The sequence below is a fragment of the Benincasa hispida genome, chromosome 11 (genome assembly GCF_009727055.1).
Source record: "Benincasa hispida cultivar B227 chromosome 11, ASM972705v1, whole genome shotgun sequence".
In the NCBI taxonomy this organism is placed as follows: domain Eukaryota; kingdom Viridiplantae; phylum Streptophyta; class Magnoliopsida; order Cucurbitales; family Cucurbitaceae; genus Benincasa; species Benincasa hispida.
Window position 1 is genome coordinate 12,201,016 of NC_052359.1, and position 23,110 is coordinate 12,224,125.

Sequence of the window (23,110 nt, forward strand, 5' to 3'; positions counted from 1 at the left end):
ACCTAACTAGTCAATGGTGTTACAGCTAGGCATTACTATTTCGCAGTCTAGTCTCATGCAAACTTATTGCATGGGATACCTCCACTCACATGTCTCCTACACGAACACGTTGAATCATTGTGTTTGTATCAAATACAAAGTAGGTTGTATCCATAGTGTTACAGGATAAGATACCCAACCTTATCCTTATACTATAGACCCTTTAGGTTGTATCTTGAACAGTGATCCCCGTATGTCTCCACATACAGCTCAAGACCCATACAACAACCTAGGATGTTAGTTTATTGGATTAGAGTTATTTAGGCATGATTATTATAATATTAAACAATAATGCTCTATTGAAAAACATCGATAATAATTTATTAATGAACAGTCAAAAGTTACATTTACTATCTACGAGTTTTAGAGCATAAAATCCAACACTACGGGAATGTTGATTCAGCAAAATACTTTCTTTATCGAGTTTTTTTTTCTACAGTATTATTTATTGATCCCTTTCCTTTTTCAGTGTGTGACTGCTTTGGAAGTTAAGGGTTGCTCTTCCATGTATTCGTTGTGCATATTTAAATGACATTATTCCTTTGGCTAGGTTGGCCATTTTTTTTTCTAAGAGCACCATTGAGTAATACAATAGTTTGTATTTGGTCGAAATTGCAGATAGAAGAAATAGTTGAATTGCTTGGAGATGTATTTCAAGTTACTCCCATCTTGTGTGACGAGATTCATTTGAGAATGGATTCTCAAGCTTAGAGGGAGCCTAAGTTAATCTAGTAAAAGGGACTTTGTACTTAGGAGGAAAGATACAATTCAAGTGAGAATGAGTCTCACGACTTGAGGGGTCTAGAGTCTTGTAGAGAGAGAGTTTCTGTCTTAAGGGGAGCCCAAGACATTTTTCACTAAAACTATAACTTAGGGGGAACCTAAGTTACCATTAGAGGGAGTCTCATACCTAGGGGGATCCTAGGTAATCAATTGAGTGATAAAGTTGTACGAGAGTCATTGTAACCGTGTAATTGTTACAAACAAGTACTAGGTTGTAATTGCTCATCATTCATATTAGTGAAGCTATTTCTCGTAGGCACACTGCCCTTCAGATGTAGGTTGTTTACGCCGAACTGGGTTATCAATATCTTGTGTTCATTTATATGTTTATTATTTTCGGTAACTGTTCTGTGGAATGTTGTAACTTTATATGTAACATTGTTAAAATGCAGCAGACACCTCCTTACATTGTTTCAATTGGTATCCGAGTAGGTCACCATTATCTCGGGTGTTGTGATCTTGTCACTCCCTGATGGAAGAAGTAAAAGAAGGAGGATTTACCACATGTCCGTGTGTCCTAAATCTCATAGATTATAAATTACAAACAAAATTATTTATTTAATAAAATAAGATGTTAATTTCTTTTACATTTAGTTCTGTATAATTAAATCTAATAAACTAAGGTCCATGATTATTAATGTAAACTTGAACAGTGTGTGTAGACATATAAGGTAGATCATGTTCAAGTTATAATCTAAATGGTCTATAGTATATGGATAAGGTTTGGTACCTTATCCTGATAACACTATGGATATGGTCCACTTTCTAAGTGTTACAATTGTTGTAAGTGTTACAAATGAATTTATCCAATTTGTTCACGTAGAGATAAGCAAGTGGGAGTATTTTATGCAAAGAGTTTGTATAAGATCAGACCATGTAATAGTTAATCTTTCTTTATAATAGCGTTAATAGAAAAGATTAACATTTCATAGGATGATCATAGGTAACTCAATCTCAATCCTAAGCGAGTAATGAATTCCTATCTATGAAAGACTTGCCTTTGATTTGTATGGATGAGAGTGGCTCAAGTTGTCAACTCAATAAGACTATCATTTTAGAGACAAGTCTAAGTGGGGAGCGGAGAACATAGCTACACAAGATGGAATTCGCTCATTCCCACCCTTAGGGAAAATAGAGGAGTCGTTCTTTTAAGTGTTGACTTCAGGTCTTGAACAATGGGGCCCCTCCTTCTCATTTGTCTGAGAAGGATTTTATTTATGGTTGAATCATAAACAAGTTGTTTATTAGAGGATCAATGGGACTTAAGGAACATGAGGTACTTATAAGGGTAAAATGGTAATTTTACCCAACTATAATTATGAATGACTCGTGAAAGATTGACTTACTAGTAACGATTATATCTATGGACACAAAAAGATATCTATAGTGCGAAGAGTGTGATGGTGTTGACATTCAATAAGCAAAATTAATCAGGACTTTAAGCACTCTAACTAATAGATTAAAAGTATGCAAGGTCATAAATTCTAGATTTTAGGGTTTTAATGTATACCTTTAAAGAACCCCTTCAAATCAGCAACTCCTTGGTTCGATTTTCTTCTTCAAGATCTTGTAGACCACTCCTCAATTTTCCCTACTATCCTTTAAGCCCTTAGATTGGATGGTGGGATCCAAAATGAGAAATTTTTTAAGGGAAGCTAGGAGTTTTTTAGTATTTAGTGTTAGCATTGAAAGAAACTCTTTTCTCTCAATTCTTCTTCAATTTTTAGAGTTGCATGAAAAAAAAAATCAGCAGCTTTCTCATTTCTTTTGAAGAATTAAGACATGCAATCAAATTGCATGGAATTTAGACACCAAATCAAGCATTAACATAAGTGGGTTTAGGTGTTTTCAAAGTGGGAATTGTTGGAACAATCCACTATCTTAACTTTCATTTTACAATTTGAATTTCACAAAACTTCATATTTTAAAAGGAAAATTAATTTTTATATTTGAATTCAATTTTAAATTTGAATTTCACAAATTCAATTAATTAATTAATTAATTAATTTTAATTAAAAATAATTTAATATCAAATACTAAATTAATAAAACACCTAAAAATGAATCCACATTCATGTAATTAATATTTAAATCATATTTAAATATTATCCAACTCTTCAATTTCATTTAATTTGATAATTAAACGTTCAATTATATCACATATAATTAATAATTTCCTTAAATCGAATTTGAACATTTCAAACTCTCTCATCACGCTATTCTAAGGTTTAATCTATTTGTGAGCTAGTAGAGGGACCTAATGGACCTACAGATCATGAACTCTAACGATCTGAGATTAATTAGCTAAACTGTTCTAACTGAATTAATCAACATTCGTTAATTGTCGGGTCATTCAACTAAAGATCAATAGCTGCACTCTCCTAACTATAGATATATTTCTATCTACTTAATTTAACCATGATCAGTAAGTTGACCCTTCACAGGTTGTTCATATTAATCGTTGGGTCAAAAACCATTTTACCTCTATAATACATCTTGCTCCTTAAGTCTCCACTGATCCATTAATGAACAATTAGTTTATGGTCCCACGAATAAACTTAGTCCCTCTCAGTCATATAGAGGGCAGAGCCCATTGAAATAGTCAGTTTAACAGTAAACGACATTATAAAGAAAAGTGATTATTTCGTGGTCCAATCTTATGCTAACATCTTTTACATAGGATGCCTCCACTCGCATGTCTCCACATGAACGATTTCGGGATCACATTGTTTGTATCAAATACAAAACGGGTTGCGTCCATAATGTTCCCAAGATAAGGTATCCAACTTTATCCTTATATTTATAGATCGTTTAGGCTATATACTCAAACCTAATCCTCTTTTATGTCTCCACATAAGTTTAAGTATTCATGTTATAGCAAGGGGTTTATTAGTCCATTGGATTTAGTCTTTACAAGTGCAATTTACACAATCAATAATAATTTTATTGAATTAAGCTCAATAACATCTTTATTGAACAATAGAATATGTTTAATGTCTACAAACTGCGAGTTTTATGACATACAGCCCAACATGCTCCCACTTGGACTAAAAATCCAATGAGTTTACATGTATACAAATATATATCATGTTGGGTATGAGAGAATAAATATGAATACTATAAACCAGGGCATCAGATACCCATGAATTCTCCTACTTGCCCTAGATTTATCTATCTCGTAGTTCTAGTTTGACTATGTGACCCTCGAACATTTTAGTCATGAGGGCCTTTGTAAATGGATCAGCTAGATTGTCTTTTAGGGCTATCTACATTACGATCACATCTCCTCGATGTACTATCTTCCTGATGAGATGGTAGTTGCTGTAACGATCGGACCCTTACATATTATGGTCCGATCGCTATGACATGCATACTTAGACTTTTCTATTATGAGATGAGTTTTGGCAAAAATATCAAAAGAACATATCTAAGATTTTATTAATTAGGTAGAAAACTATATAAAAAGTTTATTTTACAAAGACCAGGATCCATAAAACATTAGCGTAGTGATACAAAAATGCATATGCCTATAATAGTGAGTTTGATGGTTGGCCATTTGAGCGATGTCCAGTTCTGCCACCTACGTTGTGTTCTTACCTACAAAGTCTGTAAAAATAGGATGAGTACATAATATACCCAGTAAGTAGTTCTCACATAGGGTAGTGACCAAATGCACAATCACATGCAACATGTCTTGAAAACATATGATTGGGACCAAAAACATATAATAACATGTGGTGTCGGTTATGCTTTTAACGTAAATTTCTCCGCCTTGATAGGAAGATGAGAACTTAGGCGGAAACTAACCCATCTGATGATTAGTGGGTTATGTATTCAGTAGGGCCAGAGTTGCATCTAACATCAACCATTAACATAAATGTAAGATTGGACTAGAGGGGTGCATCCATATATATACCCTGTTAGTCCCTAGCATAAACTTGACATAGAATTGGGTCTAGAGGAGTGCAACCATACTTGCCCTGCTAGCCCTAGAAGCATAACCTTTATCTAATTAAAATTTAATCTTATGAACAAACATAATGCATGAGGTCCCTTGTCGATAAACATATTTTAAACATGTAATGCAACATAAAAATAACATAATTATGCAACATATTAAAGGTATACTACCATGAAACACTTAAAAAGAGGGTGAGATAAACTACTTACCTTGACTGTGATCCTAGTTATTCTGTATGGTTTAATCAGTAGAGCTTTCCCTCTTAAATCAGAAGGAAATTTGGGCAGCACTTCCCTCGCGTTTCCTCCTTCAAACTAACAGAATTACTTCACCCTTTTCACACGATTTTTACTACTGAGTTTTTTTTTAGAATCCGTTTAACTTCTAGCCTAAAGCCTTCGCCGTTTCAGCTCTTCTTTGTGTGACAACTCATCCTACACATTACTTAGGTTTAAGAATTTCTCTTAATAAGTCACCTAATTTTGGCTAACATTTACCCTTACATCATCCACCTTTGTTTGTATTCCATTTTAGGTTTTCCATGTATAATCTATAAGATCATGGCCAAATTCAATGCATAATCCATGTTCCTGTCCAATTCTCGCTCTTTCTATTCTCAGAATCTCGCTCTCTCCAGCTTTCTCACTGGTTCGGCTCTTGTGACTCTTGCACTCGTTGGTTTGGCTCTCGCTCCCACTCTCGCTCTCTCCAATTTTCTCTCCAATCTCGCTCTCTCCACTCTCGCTCTCTCCAATTTCCTCTCTAATCTCGCTAGTTTTTCACACGTGGGTCTGTCTCTTATACACATCTAGATGTGTATAAGAGACAGATTTTTTTTCTTGCTTTCTAAATTAGGGTTAGGGTATTACATTTACCACCCATTTAAATAAAATTTCGTCCCGCTTAACATTTGACATTTAATTTTCTATAGTGTATGCGTACAAATGTGGGTTGTTACAGTGGCGCTCGATGTGCTTCCCGCACTTATGGCTTCTAGGTTCCACAATAGAGTGTGATAGAGAGATGCATATTTGGAACCACTTCCAAATCAGTCAAGAACTTCCTTAGCCATACTGCTTCTTTTTCTGCTTCACATGCAGCTACATACTCTGCTTCCATGGTGGAGTCAGCAATACAACTTTGCTTTATACTTCTACATACTATAGCTCCTCCATTTAGAGTGAATACTGATCCTGAAGTAGATTTTCTAGAATCCACATCAGTTTGAAAATCAAAATCAACGTATCTTGTAAGGATTAGATCCTTAATACTATACCAAGCATATAGTCCCTTCTTCTCTTAAGATACTTAAGGATGTTCTTAACGGTAGCCCAATGATCATATCCAGGATTGGACTGAAACCTGCTGACTATTTCAGCTGCACAGCAGATATCTGGTCATGTACATAACATGGCATACATTAAAACGGCAACTACTAATGCATAAGGAATTCATCTCATAACCTCAACCTCTTGAAGTGTCGTAGGACATTGTTCCTTAGATAAATGAATTCCATGTCACTTGAAATTTTGCATTTTATATCTAGACAATATTTTGTCTATATAAGATGCCTGAGATAATGTTAGCATTCTATTTTTGCGGTTCCGAAATATTTGGATTCCAAGAAAATATTGTACATCTCCCAAATCTTTCATTTGGAATTGTGATGCTAGCCATCCCTTAACGTCAGCAAGAAATCCTACTTCATTCCCAATGAGTAGGATATCATCAATATATAATACCAGAAAAGCTATAGTCTTGTTAACAATTTTTTTGTTTACACAAGTTTGTCAACGTTCTGTTCAAAGCCTTAAGATTTAATCGCAGTATCAAATTTTATACTCTAGGATCGAGATGCTTGTTTCAACCCATAAACGAATCTTTTAAGCTTGCAAATCTTTTGCTCTTGACCTTGTTAAATGAACCCCTCTAATTGAGATACAAAGATACTTTCCTCAAGGTATCCATTCGAAATGGCTATCTTGACATCCATTTGCTATATCTCATAATCATAAAAGGCAGCGATGGATAAGAGTATTCTAATTGACTTAATCATGGCAACTAGCGAAAAAGGTTTCTTCATAGTCCACCCCATCTCATTGAATAAACCCTTTTCTCACGAGTCTAGCTTTGTAGGTTTGCACCTTACAGTGACACATTTTCAGCCTGACTTTGTTGAACACCTAGGTTCGTCCTAGAAGTGAGACTCCCTTTCTTGAACTTAGGCTCCCCCAAATATATGAACATTAGTGACGAAACACTTAGGCTTTCCATTTCACGCGATCATATCTTTCCTTCTACTTATGAACTCCCTTCACAAGAGAACATATAATCCCCCTATGTAATGAGAACTCCCTTCTTGATGCAAAGCAACTTAGGCTCCCCCTAAGGCTTGAGAAATCCTTCTCGATGAATAAAATCTTAAACTCTCTCTAAGACCAAACAATCTTTGTGAACTGTAATGAAAATTAATGAAGAACACACCACCATAAATGCAACATAGAGAACTTCGTCTTCACTACAAAGAGAAAGCTCTTACTGAATAAAGATGACACACAATATGCTCAAACAATGAATGTAGTGGCAACTCTAGCATAAACGATCTTCTTGAGCATAAATCGCATAACAGAAACAATGAAAATAATCCCACAAAAAATCTTTAGCCCATCAGAAAGGAAAATATTTCATAAGAAATATTCTATAGAATATGATAAATGAGGAAAAAATATTCTGCAGAGTCAGCAACTGAAAAGGCAACTTCTGAGACAAGATCCATCTGGGACTAGAGAAGAGACAACTCCAAAAAGCTCAAGAAAGTGCAGCTAAGGAACTTAAAGAAATATATTTAGCCAATATAATATTTCTGACACACCTCAAACACAACCATCTAACTCAACAAATGATTTAACTTCCCAAATAATTATTACCAACTCAACTCAACTCAACTTTTTGTGTCAAACACCTCCTCGATTATTTTTATGCTTATTTTTGCAGTAGTAGGAATGGTTTTTTCAGAAACATTTAATTCTTGAGTTTTAAGTTCCGTTTCAATTTAGTCCATAGTTACAAATTTTACTCTTGAGATTTGAGTATGCTTTAATTTAGTCTCTAGATTTCAAGATTTACATTTTTAATCTTGATTTTCACTAAATATTTACTTTTCATACCAACTGCCTAAAACTTGAGCTTAAAATGAAATATATCCTATCTTTTAAATTTTAAGTTGTTTTTTTTTTTTTAGCTTTTTCTTATGTCATATCAAGGTGAAATTACTAAAATGGGCTATTTTGCATGTAGAATACGATTTCACTCCTCATCGCTCAATCTCTTGCTCTCTAGCTCCTCTCTCTCCCATTTTCACTATCGTTCTCCTCTCTCTCGATTTTGTCTCTCTCGCTCTCATCCCTTACTTTTGGTCTTCTCTCTCTTGCTTTCCTCTCTCTCACACACTCTTGTCCCTTTCCCACCTGCTGATCCGACACTCAAAACTCACATCTCTCGATATCGCTTCAACACTACTTTTCGACGAAAAACACAAATTCAATTGAAAAATTAATCAATCCAACAAACCAATGTTCTAGTGAAAATCCACACATCCGACAACACTCCGTCGACCTCTTAGATCCCTTTCATTGACTCCACTTCCTCTCTGGTGAACACATGGTCGACAACTAGAATGAACAACAACTGAAATGTAGAGAAAGAAGAAAATCGAGAAGATATGAAAAGGGCAAAAATGATTAAAGATATTTTGATAATTATTGAAATAGAAGAGAAAAAAAGCGACACAAGGAGTTTACGTGGAAAACCCTAATTCAGGGAAGAAAAATCATGATAGAAAAGGACTTATTATTTTAATATCATGTATACAATAGACCTCAACCTCAGATATAAATAGAATGAGGTGAAACCCTAATTTAGAAAATATAATATAAATTACAAAAATGCCCTTAGGGCTAATTCAACGTATTTCAACACTTCCCCCTAAGTTGGGACATAAATGTCGGCAAGACCCAACCTGTTAATAGAAGCTTTAAACGTCTGTCTCGATAACCCTTTCGTAAGAACATCTGCAACCTGTTGGACTGAAGGTACATAGGGAATACAGATAGCTCCACGTAACTTTTCTTTAATAAAGTGCCAGTCAATTTCCCCATGTTTGATTCTATCGTGTTACACGGGATTATTCGTAATACTGATGGCAACCTTATTATCTCAATACAGCTTCATGGGCCCCGGACTACTCTCATGAAGATCAGATAAAATTTTCTGCAACTAGATTTCTTCATACATTCCCAGACTCATAGCTCTGCCTCAGTACTACTTTTGGACACTACATCCTGTTTTTTACTCCTCCAAGTTACCAAATTTTCTCATACAAAGGTACGGTACCCTGAGGTTGACTTTCTATCAATCACAGATCCGGCCCAATCTGAGTCAGTATATGCCTCGATGCTCCACGTGTCGTGTTTTTTGAACACCAAGCCCTTCCTAGAGGTGGATTTTAGGTATCTCAAAATTCGAGTCACAACTTCCATGTACTCCTTATATAGACTCTGCATGAACTGACTTACCACACTCACAGCATAGGAGATGTCGGGCCTAGTATGAGATAAGTAAATCAGTTTTCCTACCAAGCGTTTATACCTCTCCTTATTCACAGGAACTCCTTCCGAAATGCTTTTCAGTTTGGTATTGACCTCAATAGAAGTTTCAATGGGTTTGCATCCAGTCATTCCTATTTCCTTCAACAAGTCCAGAGTGTACTTCCGCTGAGATACAGATATTCCTGCTTTTCATCTTGCCACTTCCATCCCGAAAAAATACCTCAAACTACCAAGATCCTTGATTTCAAATTCACCTGCCATCCTTTGTTTTAGCTTAGCAATTTCTGTCGTGTCATCTTCTGATAGGATGATGTCATCAATATATACTACCCAACAATCTTTCCTAAGGGTGATTTTTTGGTAAACAAGGTATGATCAGAATGCCCCTGAACAAACCCTTGGGACTTAACAAACACGGTGAACCTGTCAAACCATGCTCTAGGGGGTTGCTTCAACCCATATAAAGACTTCCTGAGTTTGCAAACATGATTCCCAAACTTAGCTTCGAAACCTGGAGGTGGACTCATGTAAACTTCCTCTTCTAACTCACCATTTAGGAAGGCATTTTTTTACATCTAGTTGATGTAGGGGCCAATATTTATTTACAGCGACAGACAGAAGAACACAAATCGTATTTAACTTAGCCACTGGGGAAAAAGTTTCTGAATAATCAATCTCATACGTCTGAGTGAACCCTTTAGCAACTAACCTGGCCTTATATCTCTTGATTGTTTCGTCAGACTTATACTTCACTGTGAGCACCCATTTGCAACCAACTGTTTTGTGACCTCGAGGGAGAACTACTAACTCCCAAGTCTTATTTGCCTCGAGAGCTCTCATTTCCTCCATTACTGCTGCTTTCCACTCCGGAACTTCCATGGACGCATGTACACTGGTAGGTATTGCTAGAGCATCCAGCTGAGTAGTGAAAGCCATAAAACTAGAAGATAAGTTACTATATGTCAGAAAACTATGCAAAGGGTACTTTGTACATGACCTGGTTCCCTTTTTCAGAGCAATTGACATATCCAGAGTGGTATCATAGTTGTCAATTTTCGTCTGTCTCTCTTCAATATCAGACTTATGAGACAATTCTGCATCTTTTTGAGGATCTTTCAGCACCTCATTACCTCCTGGAGTTTCAACCTTCTCTAAGCTCGTCTCATCATTTTCTATGTTCCCAGACTTCTCTTCAAGAATCTTCTTTGAAACAACGGGATCTTGAACCTGAGCTCATTTCGACGCTTGGACACTTTCCGATGGAACACTAGGGGTTTTCTGAATTTCCTTTCTGAGATTCTTCCTATAGTATGTTATCCAGGGCACTTGACTAGTAGGAAGGACCGACATGGGAACAACAGAGTTAGGTTCAAGACTAGGTAGACTGGGTCCGGGAATATTAGGACTAGGCTCAAGATTGAAGCTAAAAGGTATGAAGTACATGGAACTATTAGTCTCTTCATTCGTGGTCTCCCCCTGAAGATGATTAATGGGAAAGAACGATCTATCTTCAAGGAACATGACATCCATAGTGACAAAATATTTTCTGAAATATAGGTGAAAGCATTTATAGCCTCGCTAATGAAGGGGATACTTGAAAAACACACATTTTTTAGCTCGTGGAGCAAACTTAGTCCGGTGTGGATCATGAGTATGAACAAAGGCTGTACACCCAAACCCACGAAGAGGAACCTCAGGAATAAGACGGGTAGACTAATAGGACTCTTTAAAGCACTCAAGAGGAGTTTAAAACTTTAGAACTCGTGAAGGCATTCTATTAATGAGATAAGCTGCGGTAAGAACCGCATCTCCCCACAGGTACGAAGGAAGAGACGCTGGAATCATCAAGGAACGAGCAACTTCAATGAGGTGGCGATTTTCCCGTTCAGCCACCCCATTTTGTTGTGGAGTATATGCACACGAGTTTTGATGGATGATCCCCTTTAACGTTAGGAATTCCTGGAAGGTGTGATTGACAAACTCACAGCCATTGTCACTTCGAAGAATGGAAATCTTTGTGTTGAACTGTGTTAATATAGTGGTATAGAACTATTTGAAGGTAGATAAAACCTCAGACTTATCAGCAAGAAGATATACCCATATAAGTCGTGGCTGAATAGAGTAAAGGTTTCCAATTTGTGGTTCCATGCTACTAATTAACATTGAGCGGAGCAAAGAATCTCCTACCTTCCAGACACGCTCTTGAGGATCCCCAGGATTCGGTCGTGGTATCTCTCCAGTCAAATATCCAAACTTATGGCGTCCCTCAAGAACCATTTTAATCGTTTGGGACCAAGAGAAGTAATTTTGCCCATTTAGCTTCTCTCCCGTGATCATTCCTGCAGAATTTCTTATAGTTCCAGATAAAAAATTAGTAGTAGGAAGAGTAGGAAACATTGATACCGGATTTTCTAAATACATCGGGGAAGAATCATGGCCATTCAATCTGGCTCCAAGGGTGGCCATCTATTGCTGGAGACTAACCAATTTTTGTTGGAGTTCCCCATGAGATTCAGATCTGGAATTTTTCTATCCAAAAGTCATGGGATTTTCTTCAACGGAATCACCCATTCGAAACTGAGGTTGAACTGGGTACACATGAGGTAGAGGCTTTCCACCACTGTACCGTGAAGAAGCTACTGCCGGAAGTCCACCGACGGTAAAATGTGGCAACCCGTGACTGGCGTTGCTCCCAGACGGCTACGACTGTTGGTAACGGACAGAAGGCTCGATGATCGGCTGTGAGGTTGAAGAAATTGCGCCGATCTGACCCGACCCGACAGCTGGAACAAACCCACGACCGTTTGGAGCAGATCCGATCCTGTGCGAAGTCGAGGGACCAATCGGCTGCGAGGGACAGAGTGCGTGCGTTGGAGAAGAATCACTTGCGTGCGAAAGCCGAGGGACCTTTATCGATGATTTTCGGCTGGAACGATTGAGTCTGAATGCTAATCGACGCGCCGGCTGGAGTAAGCCCACCACCTGCCGGTTGCGCTACCTGGGATGATGGTTCGAAGATATCGATCAACTGCTACTTGAATCATAACCTCATTAGTCAGTGTACCTTCACCTATCAAGTTTGATGACTGAGTTTCTTCTATCGGGGCTAGGGCTTCATCACCTTGCTCTGATACCATATTGAAATAGAAGAGAAAGAAAGCGACACAAGGAGTTTATGTGGAAAACCCTAATTCAGGGAAGAAAAATCACGATAGAAAAGGACTTATTATTTTAATGTCATGTATACAATAGACCCCAACCTCAGATATAAATAGAATGAGGTGAAACCCTAATTTAGAAAATATAGTATAAAGTACAAAAATGCCCTTAGAACTAACTCAATGTATTTCAACAATAATATTGGTCGATGATAATGTAAGAAAATATAAAATTCTTAAGTTTCAACGAATAGGCGAAAAACTATTTTGGACTCTTTTGAGGAGCATCTATACAATTAACTCTTATTTTGGAGCTTAGTACTAAAATGTCGTAGTTTTATTAAAAACATAATAATAATGAAGATTGGAGCATCCTTGGAATGTAGAATAATACTGCATTTAGCTAAAGTGGATTGCATGCTTCCTCAATTAACCTTGGCTCACTCTTTCCTTTATTTTATTTTTTTTCGTTTTTCGTTTTTCTATTTTTACTTGTTGTTTTTCTTTTCTCTTTCTTTTTTTTTCTTCTGATTTTCTTTTTTGTTTTTCTTCCTTTATTATTATTATTTTTTTTTTACATTTTTCAATAATGTAATTGTAGTTTTTTTTTTTTTATTCTCCTTCAATATAAGGTTTGTCTTTATTTGGTTTCTCAGCTTTCAGTTTTGAGTATTTTTTTTAATTACTTTTTTTTAATCAATTTTTGGAAATATATTTGAATAATTAATGGGTGAGTTTGGATTGGATTTTTTAAATAATAATAAATATTATTATTATTATTATTATTATATATATTTTTTTCATTGAGGATTGATATTGAGCATCTCTTCAACGTTGGAGACTTGTTTATTTGATTTGTAAACCTAAAGATTAATTTGACACCAAATTTAATCTTTAGAGATCAAAAGTATAATTTATCCAATATTTAAGTTTGTTTATGAATTTAAAGTTGATGACCTAAATTTGTAATCTAACCATTTCATTAACTATTTAAACATATATTAAAAAAATTGATCCAAGAAAAATTCAAAATGTTAAAATTAAAAGTTGAGGGGCATATAGAGATAAACTTTAACATTCAAGGAAAATAAGAATAATAAACTTTAGTTAAATTGTTTAAAGTTTGTAAAAACTAAATAAATAAAAGAAAAATGAAGATCAAAAGATTAAAAAAAAACACAACAAATAAAATATGAAAGAGAAAAATACCTTTCTAGTCTCCAGGTTTTTAGTTTAGTTGCTATTTAGACTTTGGGTTTCAAGATACCTTTTAACCTCTATTTTTCACTAAATACTTACTTTCTGTTTTTAGAATTAATTTATGTTAATAAAGTAAAAGAAACATAAAAAGAATTATAATTATTTAAATTTCATAATTTTTATCACTTTTAAAATTAAATTTAAAATTTTAATTGTAATTATTTGTAATTAATTAATAGAAATTGACGTCAATGATTGAAAATGGGTATTTAATGAAAAATTAAAGTTAAAAAATGTGAAATCTTAAAATCTATGGACCAAATTGAAACAAAACTCAAATCTTAAAAGTAAAATAGTAGGATCTTAAAATTTAAAGTTCAAATTAAAACAAAATTTGAAATATTACATACGTAACCTTTTAAAATTTAAATACTAACTAGAAACTGGAGCAAAAATTTAAAAACCAAAAACAAAAGCAAAAACAAAACAAAGAGCACATTAGAGGTTCGAATTCCAACCTCAACATTAATAAATTCCAATTTTTGTGTCATTTTGCATCCTCATCTGCTCAAATTTTTATTATTTTAATAAATTTAATTATTCTTGTATCTCGAAGAGACAAGGATGAGTGAAAAAGTTATACTTTATGAGAATGAATAAAATAAAATTATAATATTTATTATAAATATGTTAGATTAGGTGTAATATAGATGTTCCTTATTAATATCTATTGGTCATGTGTTAGTTATCTATTACTTCATATGTTATCCATGTGTCTCAAGATTACACATTATTAGTTTTCATGTAATTCATTTCCTGCTTGCCAAATTGTCTTTTGTGGGTTTTGAAAGCTACACATATCCATGAAAATTGTAGAAAGTAGAGAATTTAGATAAATTTTTTATTTTTTATTTTGTTAATTTATTTTATTTTATTTATTTATATGTTATGTTTAATTTTTTAATATTTATTTATTTTATTATTATATTATATTTTCTTCATATTCGATTTCCGAGATGGGGATGGGGAATCCCCCTCCCCCACCCCGCCCTAGCCTGTTGCCAACCCTAATAATAATAACAACAATATTATGTTAATGATTTGACATGCATGTTAGACATATTTTGGCTAATTAAGTTGACACACATAGACAAATTAATGGTAGTATAACTTCACAATAAGAACTAAATAAAAGTATAATAGAAATTTAGTAATGAAGTTAAAACTTTTTTAAAGTTTGGAGACAAAAAAAAATATATTATCACAAATAAACTTTCAAATTTTCAGTCAATTTCATTTATTTAAGACATGTCTGACTAGCCATTTGAAAGTTTGAAGCTTATATGGTATGCGTTTCAATTAGCAGCTACTTCTATGGTATGTATTTCAATTAGCTAGAATCACGCCAAACTCGAGCAAGAAACAACGGTAACACTTCTACGGTTTCCTTCAAATGCCCTTAAAATATAGTATGTTGGACATCTCATTTATACACTTATAGTGTAAACTTCAAAAAAAAAAAAAAAAAAAAGAAAAAAGAAAAAAAAACAATTGACAAACTAACAGATTATTGAGATTTGAGTTTACATAATCAAAGTTGAAGTAGATGCCTGGATTTAAGTCGACAATAAAATTAGCAAATAACGAAAACTAAAAAAACAAAATTCATATATCACACACATATTCAAGATCTATTTAAGTTAAAGTAGGCATATATTTTATTTAAAGTAAAATCATCATTGATGTACATATTTAAAATATTACATCACATATAGTGTGAAAAGATTTCAACCTACAATGAGAGGAAGTAAAATATGACTTTAACTACTAAACAATGTTGTACTAGTAAAAAAAGAAAACTACTAAACAATGCTAAATAAGACATATTTAGAAATAATTTTAAAAAAATAAAATAATAATAGTAGTAATAGTAGTAGTAGTAACAACAACCACAACAATGTTAATGATTTAACATTCTTGTTAGAAATATTTGACTAATTAAGTAGACAAATATAGACAAATTAATGCTAGTATTGCTTCATAATAAGGACTAAATAAAAGTATAATAGAAATTTAGGAATGAAATTAAAATATTTTAAAGTTTGGAGATGAAGCAAATATATACTATTATCATAGATAAACATTTAAATTTTAAGTCAATTTCATATATTTAAGGCATGTCTGACTAGCCGTTTAAAAGTTTGAATCATATATGGTATGTGTTTCAATTAGTTGGAATCATGCCAAACTCGAGCAACAAACGACGATAATGCTTTTATAGTTTCCTTAAAATGTCTTTAAAATGTGGTATGTTGGATACCTCATTGATACATTTATAATATAAGCTTCTAAAAAAAGCTATTGACAGAAAAATTGATTATTGAATTGACATAATTTAAATTCAATTAGATGCCTAGATTTAGGTCGACTGTAAGATTAAAAAATCATAAATTAGACAAACAAAATTCACTATATCACACAATATTCAAGATGTATTGAAGTTAAAGTTAGTATTCGTTTTATTTAAAGTAAAATCATCATTCATATACATATTTAGAATATTACATCACATATAGCGTGAAAGGATTTCAATCTACTATTTTTTTTAGAGGAAATAAAATATGACTTTAACTGTACAATGTTGTATTAATAAAACAAGAAAACCACTAAACAATACTAATTAGGGCATGTTTACGAGTGATTCTAAAATAGTTAAATTCACTCATAAAATGCTTTTAATAATTCAAAATCAATTTTAATATTATGAAAAATTTGTCTAAAAGTATAAAACTAAACATTGAATTGATTTTGACTGATTGCATATTTTGGTGTAATTTTAAACATAAAAAATGTAATTTTAATTATGTTAAGTGTAATAACGTTTAATAAAGTTTCTATGACTCTAAAAATTTATCATTAATACATTTCTTTACTCTTATTTTGTTTAGTGTTTGAATCCCCCATCAAGAAAAATGCATCGAGGATACATGAAAAACATGTCATTAATTATTGTTTTATGACTTTCCAATGTAGTCAACAATAAACATATATTGACATTTAAGATGTCATGACAAATTTTCTATGACAATTTTTCATTGTCAATAAATGATAAAAAAAAAAGTTGACTTTTTCTATCAATCAAACATTTATATTAGTATTGAAAATCTGTCACAAACATGAATAATGACACATTTACAATGTCAATAATACTTTAATCGTTACACTTTCTAAACGACACATAATTACATATATTGATACTTATTTATAATTATTGGAGTTTTATTGATGGTAATATTCTAATGTCAAATTGATACATCTTATGACATGTGAAATATAAAAAAAAAAAATGTTTATAATGACGTATAGTTATTTGTTTGATATTTGTCATTACACCAAAGTTCACTCTAATTTTGATAAGAAAAAATACATAAAAACATAAATAACTTTTATATATAACAATAAGGTTGATAACATTTATACAAAGAAATTGGTAACCAAAATTTGGTTAAGTTATATACGAAGAAATTACTAAACGTGAGTTGCTAAAAAGGTGTTGGCACTATCCTAACAAGAAAAACACATATAAATAACTTGTTCGACGATCTCTCTACTTCAACGACTTTGCACAAGACTTAAAAAAAAAAAAAACAACAGTCATTTTAGAATTTAAGTCAATACATCAACGTTAATAACAATAAAAATACTCGTAGGGTATATATACCTTCTTAATGTTCACAATCTCTCTTTGTATACGCTCAAAATAATCAAAACCACACTTTAACAAAATAAAGAACATTAATAAATAAATAAACTTGAAGTATAATCACAAAATATAATATATAACAAATCGAATAACTAGAGCATCATAAACAACCAAATCAACCCATAACCAAAAAAGAAAATTTAGGAGGCAACAAACATAAAACAATTAAAATTGTAGGTTGAACAAGTTTCGTCCAAAGTTTCCATTTCCAATTGGGACACCCTTTGGCATCTTTTCTTACCTAATGAAAAGAAACAAAGAGGCCATGACAACATACCAAGTTTAAAGACACTGCCAATTTAAAATCAACGGTCTAAATTAGAAGAATTAACTTGCCAAAATTATGAAACCAGACAAAAACTAAAGTCAGACTATAACCCTAAAATTTCTAAGTAATCATAATCATTTCTCAATCTCTAGATCATAAAATCTATATAAAAAAACCAAACTCATGGAAAACAAATAAGAACTTTAACAGAGTGAAACCACATAAAGAGTATTGCAACTCGTCAACATGAAAGTTATTACAATGTAACAGTATCAAACATTTAGTTATAAACAATAAACATAATATAGCTAAGCACAAAACAAACAAACTCCTCAGCTCGAATTACACTTACCTAATGTGCTCCTAAAATAATTTCATGTGTCCCTTCAAAATGGCCTCAAGACTTAACTCGAACAATCCAAATTAACATCAAACTACAAAAGAGTGTTTCAAAAGTTATAAACTAATATACGGCATTTATAACTCGTTGAAAAAGGACAAAAAATCGACTTGGTGCTTCCTTGAAAGAAATATTTTAAAGAGTTCAAAACCAATCCAAATCTGCTAATAAGGGTTTCAAAGAATTAGAAACCAATCTAACCATTTCAACTATGTTTGAAAAGGCATAATTTTAATACTTAAAACTCACATAAACATACTTAAAATTTCGCTAGAAAGTGCTCTAATTAGATCGAAATCAGGTCACTGCTACATAAAGAAAGGTTTAAAGTTTAGAAACTAAGCTACAACATTTAAAAAGTTTGATAGGAATTTAAAGTGTTTTATATCTATGGAATTTTATCCAAAAAGATTCAAACACTTGCTCGATGGAATTTAAACAAGCTTAAACTTTCATATTTGAAGCCGAAAGGAAGCCGGTAACCTTAAACAAAGGCAAAAGGGAGACTATGAGAAAGTCATTGAATCAATTCTAATTGGAATAGAAACATTAATAAGCAAGATTCAGATTCTTACTAATCATTTTCTTCAAAATCATCCATGATAGATCCAAAATTTGTATTAACTTGCACTGATGGTTCCCCCACTGGTGGTTTCTTCATGGATCATAAAAGAAAATGTGTATTAGTAGCTTGAACAAAGAAAGAAAATAAGAGTTATTGCTCCCCATCATTAGAACAATTTTGAACAAATAGCAAAAGTTACAAACCCAGAGGTACTATGAAAAGGAAAAAATATGAGGAGCTTAATTTAGAATTATAAAGTTAAATCTTATTTACCTTGAAATCTCACATAATTCCAATAAACACATTAAAATTTTAACTAATGAGCATTGGTTAGATAATGTTTTATAAAGTAAATGATAAAAACTTTCATAAAAATGACAGAGAAAATTAAATTATGATGACCATGAGGCTCTCCCAATGAAGTGTGTGTACTCACCAGTCAGCACTCTTTACGTAAAGTTGGGATGAAAGAAAGAAGAAATCACTTTTGAAATAACCCCTCATATATCAAACTATAACAAATTACTGCCAATAAATATATGAAAGAGGTTCCCATAATTATCAATTTGGTTCTACATTATAATTCATAAAACAAAATAGCAAGAAACAACACTGGAATTAGTTATATATAAAAGTATGAAAAATAGACAAGATATTCAAAATGAAAACTAATATTTATTCTTACACCTCATATTCTAGGAGCAATTTTCTTCATCCTACACTTACACCAGCACTTCAACATGCTAGTCATTCCAATATCACTACAATAATAGCACAACATACTCAATATCCATAACATATACAATTCAAGAATATCGATAATGTAAATAAAAAATCTTACGTAATTAAAGTACTCAAAATATTAGCACACAACAAGCAAATTCGATAAGTAGAATTTTACTTACTAAAGTACTCTCAAGAGAGTCCAATTGCTCCTAAACAACAAGCACAAGGTTTTATAGTTCAAATTTAATTCAAAAACCTTAATCAAACCAAATAATGCTCAAGGGATATGTTTTTGTCCCAAACGTATCTTTAAAGTTGAATCCAAACACTCTAAATCGAGTCCAAATTATGAAAAGAGAGCATATAAGGGTTAAAGACCAATCTAGATTATTTTAACCAAATTCAAAAGGCTTGAACATAACTTTTCTAGTCCGTGTTGAAAAGCGTTGGAGTTGGTTCGATGTCGATCTAAATGAAAAAAAAAAAAAAAAAAAAAAAAAAGAGAGAAAGATAGAAAAGTTCTAAATTTTTAATCTTCTTAAAAAGAAATTTTAATTTTTTTATCCACATCACATAAACTAATTCAAAAGATTTGATTCAAAATTAGTACTAATATTTGGATTTAGATTTGTTGATTTCAAAAATTTGTCGAGGCTCGGACCTAACCATTGATGAGTAGCAACAGTAAATTTATTTCACCAAAGAAGAAAATTAGCTCGCAAAACAAAATGAATTATCTTCACATAAGTATGGCAATTGTCACATGTGTTCCGGTTCTTAAGTTACAAGAAGTTCAGAACTTAAAAGCTTATTTGGGCATCGACTTTGATCTTTGTACTCTTGGGACTCATCTTATTTTAATTTATATTCTTTCTCAAATTCAATCTTTTTAAGAAAGATTTCATAAATTCAGATTTAGTTTTTATATTTTCAATAAATTTTGTAATTGTTTTCTAGAAATTTTTTTAAAGAAAAGGTAATTTAATTAGATCTTAGCTCCATATTAGCATAAGTTGTGTACGTAGTTTAATTCCCCACTTTTCTTACATACTAAGAAAAACTAAATAATTTAAACTTCCATAATAAAAAAATAGATTCTTATGTTTATAAGGAAACTTTTTATCTGATTACCTTACCTAATAAATAAAATTTGTATTCATTTAATAAATTTAAATTTACTTATGAGATAAAAAAAAACAGGTAAAATATAATCTTGATTTTTGTACTCTTGTTTAATTCATGTTCTTTCACAAATACATTTTTTTAAGAAAGATTTCACAAATTCAAATTTAGTATTTATACTTTAAATACATTTTTTAATTGTTTTCTAGATACTTTTTTATATAGAACTAGATGAACAATAATAATCATTTTTATCTTTACTCAAGAAAAGACACCTTGTTAATATTCTATCAAAATTTATAAAGTGAAAGCTAATAGACACCTTTATTCTGAAGCATGTATTATTGACAGTGAATGACTCCATCTCTTCACACATAGCTTGAATCCAAGACCTAGCATTAGGGAAGTTCACTACCTCTTCAAAAGTAGCTGGCTCTTGGTCATTAGAAGCTATTGTGGCATTTAAAACTAGGTTCATATAGTTAGTTTCAGTATACCTAGCTGGAGGAACTATCACTTTTCTTTGTCTATCCCTAGCCAAGGAATACTGACTTAAATCAGGTACCACTTCAGTATTCCCTGTATTCTCATTTGAGACATCCTCTCCTTCTTCTTCTAATTCTATAGGAGGGTTTTGGTTAGTGGAAGAAACTTTAGGTGACTCCACCTCAATCCTAGCAGTATTAGGGCTATTAGAAACTGCATAAGATGTCTTTTCTTTTTGCATAAACATTTCTTTTTCTCTGAAAGTGACATCTCTGCTTATAACAAACCTTTTCTCAATATGATTCCACATCTTAAATCCTTTCTCCTTCAGAAAACCATATAAACATACACTTTACTACCCTAGATTTTAATTTCCCCTGATTTTGATGAAAATAACCAACACATTCAAATACCCTTAGGTTTTCTAGGTTAGGTGGATGTGTGGTCCATTTTTCTTCAGGAGTCAAAAAATTTAGGGAGGAATGTGGACACCTATTTAAGGTGTACACTGTGTAGCTTGCAGCCTCGGCCCAATATTTTTCACTCAGAAATGCATCTGATAGGAGACATCTAACCCTTTCCATGACTGTTCTATTTAATCTTTTAGCTACTCTATTTTGTTGAGGAGTGAATCTAACAATCCTATGCCTAGTAATTCCTGTTTTTTTACATAATTTGTTAAACTCTTCACTACAAATTCCAGTCCATTGTCAGTTCTTAGGTATTTAATTTCTTTAGAAGTTTGTTTATCTATCATGAGTTTCCATTCCTTAAACCTATCAAACACTTGGTCTTTAGTTTTAAGGAAGTAAACCCAACTTTTTCTAGAGAAATCATCAATAAAAGAAAGTAAATACTTTGAGCCAGTTAGGCTAGGTGTAGGAGCTAGACCCCATAGGTCAGAGTGTATATAGTCTAGGATAGCTTTTGTGGTATGTTGTGCTTTAGTGAAACTTTGCCTTGTGGCTTTCCCTAAAACATAGTGTTCACAAGAGGTTAGATTTTCTGAGAGACCTTTAGGGTGAATCCCTTGATTAGATATGACTTCTAGGCCTTTAGCACTAATGTGAGATAACTTTTTGTGCCATACATCAGCCTTTATGATCTCATTTGTGGTGGCAACATATGCCCCTGTCATCATTTCAACTCCTTTGACCACAAATAAGTCATTTATCTTTTCCCCAACTAATATCACTTTAGAATCCTTTAGCACTTCAAGGGTTCCTCCTTTACCCCTGTACTCACACCCAATAGCATCTAGCATACCTAAGGAGATTAGATTTCTCATAAGTAATGGAACATATCTCACATTCCTAAGAAGTTTGAATGTTCCATCCTTAAGTTTCATGGAAACAAAGCCAATGCCTTCTATTTTACAGCCTTGGTTGTTTCCCATATATCCCATTTCTCCTTCAATTTCTTTAAAGGTGTTAAACCAAGGTTTCATTGAGGTCATGTGATAGGTGCATCCGGAATCTAGAACCCAATCATGTTTTCCTAGAGGGTTTACATGATTGGAATTGTCTAAAGTTGAGGCTAAAGCATCTAAGTAAATGAAGGATCTTTCTACAATAGATGCTTCGGGCTGTTTGCCTTTAGAATCCTTTTCTTTCTCTTGATTCTTTCTCTTTAAGATAAAACAGACCTTAATTGGATGTCCCTTTTTCTTACAGTACTTGCATTTTATTTTCTGTTTTGACTTATTTTCTTCTGAGTTATGAGGTTTTCTGTCTTCTGAATGATTTTTCTTGAATTTTCCTTTTACAAACAGACCTTCACCACTAGGTTTATCCTTTCTATCAATCTGTAACTCAAGCTCTCTAGTTCTTAGGACTGAGATTATTGTGAAACCCAAAATCTATTTTCCCTTTCGTAGCAGGAAATAAAAGGAATTAACTAAGAATGAGTTAAATCCTAAGACAAAGAGTAGGAAAATTTCTAAGTGATAAAAATAATTTGTTAAATACTTTGGAAATAAGCCATAACTAGTGAAGATTTGGCTAAGTATAACCATGCGGTAGAAGCTAAGGTGG